We start from the raw sequence: 5663 nt of genomic DNA, 5'->3' as shown, positions 1-5663 counted from the left end.
TCAAATATTATCCTACACACAATTTTCACATTTCTTTTTCCATAAGAATAAAACAAACTCTGAAAAGTATCAAAGGGAGAAATTAGGCAAGTGTCATCTAATTGAGTATAATAGGTAACTTGATATAAATAATAGGAAAATTATCTACTTTTATCTAACAGATAGATTATCTATTAGCAACAGCAACAACAAAAAAACCCCAGATAATATAGACTAATTTGCTATCCTATTGTTGTTTTTGTAGCATCAGGATGGATGGTGAAGAGATTGAAAGTGTTCACAGCTTCAGTTTGCTTGGCTCCATGGTCAACACTCTTGGCACCAGCAGCCAGGAAATTAAAAGGCGTATTGCCATGGGAAAGTCTGCTGTTAGGGACCTCTCCAAAGTACTGAAGAGCAATGGTGTCTCTCTGGAGACTAAGGTGCACCTGATACAGGCCATGGTCTTTGCAATCACTTATTATGCATCAGAGAGTTGGACAATGACTAGGGAGGATAGAAGGAGAATTGACGCCTTTGAGCTGTGGTGCTGGAGAAGAGTATTGAATGTTCCATGGACTGCCAGGAAAACAAACAGATCCTCCTAGAGAGGGTTAAACCAGGCTACTTCTTGGAGGCAAGGATTCTGGGGCTTCGTCTGACATACTTTGGACATGTTGTAAGGAGAGACAGGTCCTTGGAGAGGGACATCATGCTTGGTAGGGTAGAGGGACAGCACAGGAGGGGAAAACCCTCTATGAGGTGGATTGATTCAGTGACTGGGGTAATGGGGATAGGTGTGTCAGAGTCAATGAGCTTGACACAGAATAGAGCAAGGTTTAGGGCTGTTGTACATAGGGTCGCTATGAGTCTCAAACGACTCGACGGCACATAACAACAACAACAACAACATTGTTGTTTAGTAATCCTGGTGGCCTAGTGGCAAAAACCTACACTGCAATTCTGAAGGCACACAATGCAAGGCCACCAGTTGCTCCACAGGAGAAGATTGGACAATCTCCTCCTGTGGAATTAACAGACTCTGAAAACTCACCAGAGGGTCAGCTGTTGATCAGCTCCAACTCTATGGTATGCAACAACAACGACAATTGTTATGTGCCCTTAAGTCAATTATGAATCATAACAACCCCATGAACAACATATCTGAATCTTGTCCTATCCTGTGCCATCATTATCTCTGATATGCTTGAGCTCACTGATGATAGTCACTGTGTCAGTATCTAAGGACAGGCTTACCTGATAACATGTCTAAAGTATGTGGAGTGAAGCATCACCATACTTGTCTCTATCTGAATTTGTCAGGCTTTTATTTACTCGGTCAGCATATGTGTAGCTCTCTGTGGACTGCACAATACTAGGCACAAGGTCACCTAATCCCCAAATTCTTCGGTCACTGAGTACAAAAAACAAGAAGATGAAGGAATTAAAGCTTTTAAGCACTAGACTTTAAGAATGTTCATTAGGCAAAGCCATCAGTTGACAGGGGATTTGACTGATGGCAGGGACAGTGCCAAGTCTGGAAGATAAAAGGAAATCACAGAGAGAAAATAAGTGTTTTTTCCCCCTCATATTAAAAATTGTAGTTTATGTTCAAAGTTATAGCAAGAATATATGTTGTACACCACATTGACTGTGTAGGTAAACTTCCTCCCACTGCTGGCTAAAAGCAGAATATTAGAAGGAGGCCTTAGGTTGAGTGAGCCTGACAGCAATGAAGCTGCTGCTGCAGGCCATCACTTACATGGTGTCACCATCCTGACCAGACCTGGCCATACCCACTCTCTCACCCATTTATTTTATCTGGTTACATTTTTCACAGTGTCATCAATCTCACTCATTTGATTCTGGCTATAGCATTCCCAGAAATCCAATGTGTCCACCTCAGTGGCATAGTCTATAGGAAGTTGCACTGCTGACCCAAAAGGCTGCATCCTCTCATGATTTGAATACAACACTGGCAGTTTCTCTTCGGAAGGAATGTGAACAGTCTCCTTCCTTGCAATTTACAGCCTCTAAAATCCTGCTGGACAGTCAGTTCTGAGTTGGTGCCAATGGCAGGGAGAGAGGACACCCCCTGTCCTCCTTAGGTTCTCATATCTGTTTTAGAATAAGTTGTGACTGTTCCTCAGCAATCTGCGTTATGCAGATGACACAACCCTGCTTGCTGAAAACTAGAAGGATCTGAAGCTCTTGCCGCAGAAAGTGAAGGACTGTGGCCTTCAATATGGATTGAGGCTCAAGAGCAAGAAGACAAAGATTCTCACCACTGGACCAATTGACAGCATCAGGATGGATGATGAAGAGATTGAGATTGTTAACAACTTTAGGTTGCTTGGCTCCACAATCAACCCTCTTGGCACCAGCAGCCAGGAAATTAAAAGATGTATTGTGATGGGTAAGTCTGTTGTTAGGAACCTCTCCAAAGTACTGAAGAGCAATGGTATCACTCTGGAGACTAAAGTGCATCTGATTCAGGCCATGGTCTTTGCAATCACTTGCTATATATCACAGAGTTGGATAATGACTAGGGATGATATAAGGAGAATTCATGCCTTTGAGCTGTGGTGTTGGACAAGAGTATATAATATACCAATGGACTGCTAAGAAAATTAACAGGTTCATCCTGGAAAGAGCTAAACAAGGCTGCTCCTTGGAGACAAGGATGCTGAAGCTTCATCTGACATACTTTGGACATGTTGCAAGGAGGGACCACTCCTTAGAGAAGGACATCATGCTTGGGAGGGTGGATGGACAGAGCAGAAAAGGAAGACCCTCTGTGAGGTGAATTGACTCTGTGACTGGCGTAATTGGGGTGTGTATGTCTGAGAGTGTCTGAGTGTGATTGGCATGGGATAGAGCAGGGTTTAGGGCTGTTGTACATAGGGTTGCTATGAGTCACAGGCAACTCGATGGCACATAACAACAACCATTACTCATAGGTAAAATAGTCTTTATGAGACAATCCATTAGTTAGTTGAGACATGACCTCAAGGTATATATCTATTTAAGATGTATAGGTCTATAGACTCAATTAGTCCATTAAACCTAGACTTCTTAAAAATTTCATTTCTGGTCCATGTTTGCCTTCCAGTCTATCAAGACATGGCTGTTGCAGCCTGGATCACAAAGGCAAGCAGTACAACCAGGAGAAGATAAACTAGATGAATGGGATATTCTAAGAATCAAATCCCTATGCACATCCAAAAACTTCTCCAACAGGGTAAACAGAGAAGCCACTGACTGAGAAAAAGTATTTGGTAATAACATATCAGATAAGGGACTTATATCCAGAATTTATAAAATACTTGAGCACCACAACAAGATAAAAGTAAACAATCCAATAGAAAAATGGACACAGGAAATGAACAGACACTTCACTGAAGATGACATTCAGATGGCCAACAAGCACATGAAGAAATGTTCAAAATCTCTAGCTCTAAGAGAAATGCGAATTAAAACAACTATGAGATATCATATCACCCCAGTTAGAATAGCAAAATTTAGCAGAACAGCAAGTAACAAATGCTGGAGAGGTTGTGGAGAAACTGGAACCCTTATTCACTGTTGGTGGGAGTGTAAAATGGTGCAACCCCTGTGGAAGGTGGTATGGCGCTTTCTCAAAAAGTTGCAAATAGAGATACCATTTGACCCAGCAATTCCACTACTGGGAATATACCCAGAAGAGACCATAACTGACATCCAAGCAGATAGATGCACACCTATGTTTACTGCAGCTTTGGTCACAATAGCAAGAAGTTGGAAACAACCTAAGTGCCCATCAACAAACTAATGGATAGAGAAGCTGTGGTATATTCACACAATGGAATACTATGTTGCATTGAAAAACAAGGAACTCATGCAATGTTATTTGCTGAGTGAAGTATCTCAGTCACAAAAGGACAAATATTGCATGGTGCCACTGTTGTAAAACAGGACTGACCTTGGGTTTGGGGAGAGATTGAGAAAGATGGGTTCAATAATGTATACTGCATTGAAACAGATGAGGAAGAAAACCGTTTAAAAGGGATATGTGATTAGGTATTTTTGTCATGCAGAAGTCTAGAGCGAAGGCTATATGGTGGAGTGAACCTGGGGGAGAGTTTGTAAAACAATGAAAGAATTTTTCTTTTACTTTTCCAAGAGGGTAGTGTACTGGGGGAAGGGTTGGGAGGGGAGAAATGTGCAACAATGAATGAATGGAAATCCAACGTCTCTGTAAATTTTTACTGAAATTAATAATAAATTTAAATTTAAAAATATTTAAGTCAGAGTAAGAAAGGCAATGGCTTTATAACTGCTCATGGTAATAACACTATATCATGTCATAGAGGAGGAATCGTGGAACTGTATCCACATTTACAATATTCTTCTTACCAAAACCATTTGTGGAAAATAAGAACTGCATTGGAACATGTATCTCTGGATTGGAAATCATCATTTTGATAATATTTCTAGACTTAAACTTAAAAGATTGTATTGTTCAAAATTATTTGTTATATATTTGTTTAAATTTGTCCCTCTTTTAACAAATGGGATCTAGAGGGAAGAGAAAAGACAAGAGAGTGGCCAAAATTATTGGGTCAGTTATTGCTGCCAGTTTAGAGCCTGTGTCAGGAAAAGGAAGTCATACTCATAAACAATTCCACCCAAAGGTGATAAAGCAGGTCAGAATTGCTTCCACTGTGGAAAGCTGGACCACTTCAGTAGACACAGTGTCACAGACGAAAGCCACAGATAGGCAAAGGAGTAGAGAGGAAGCTCCCACTCACTTGTTTCAAATGTGGATCTGAAGGACTCTTGGCCAAGGGCAGCCCACATCAGGTCATTGTGGCTGAAAGGACTGACAGGCCCCAGATCCCAGCTGGAAACAAAGGAGGATGCTTCAACGATTCAGATCCTCCCAGAAGAGCCATGGGTGAGCATTAACATTATTGGTAAGTATATTCATTTTCTCCTGGACACAAGAGCCTATTATTTGGTCCTAAAAGCCTTCTGTGGTCCCAAATCTTCTCATTGTTTCTTAGTTGTTGGAATTGACAGGAAACCTCATAAGCAGTTGCTTACTTCACCTCTGCCTTGCTTGTGGACTTCCGAGCTGTAAAACAACCCAGTGGTAGATGGGATTTGCTCCAGGACTTAAGAACAATAAATGACATAGTTCAGCCCCTACATCTTGTGGTTCCTAACCTTTATACTATAATAGAAAAAGTGTAGTCAATAAGCCTTTTATTTTAAGAACTACCTTCCCTTTGTAACTTGATTTGTGCCACTGTTAGACCCTCTACTTGGAATATTATTGCTTTTAGTTTTTGACTCATGTACTTTTAACTTGTTAGTTAAATTTGTGTCTTCTAGGCTGCAACAGTTCCATGATGCATCTTCAAGGATATGAACATGTATGGCTAAGCACAATTGATAACAGTGCATCTAAATTCCAAAAGCAATCTCCACAATAGTCTAAGTATTTCCTATTGCCAAAGGGGCCCTTTAGAGTAGTGAGAGAAGATCTTCACCCTGAAACCTACAGCATCCCTTTTCAGCAAGAAGTAGCTAAGAGAATACGTCGTCCCCTTTTCCTTATGAATCAGGATGAAATCTCTCTCAGGGAGGAATGATAGCAAATGGCAAAGAACACACTGACAAAGGAGATTATTCAGAACTGG

This window comes from Elephantulus edwardii, unplaced genomic scaffold (assembly GCF_000299155.1).
Source record: "Elephantulus edwardii isolate Elephantulus edwardi_28Jun2011 unplaced genomic scaffold, EleEdw1.0 scaffold00357, whole genome shotgun sequence".
NCBI classification, from domain to species: Eukaryota; Metazoa; Chordata; class Mammalia; order Macroscelidea; family Macroscelididae; genus Elephantulus; species Elephantulus edwardii.
The sequence above is the reverse complement of the archived record's forward strand: the minus strand, read 5'-3'. Positions refer to the sequence as shown.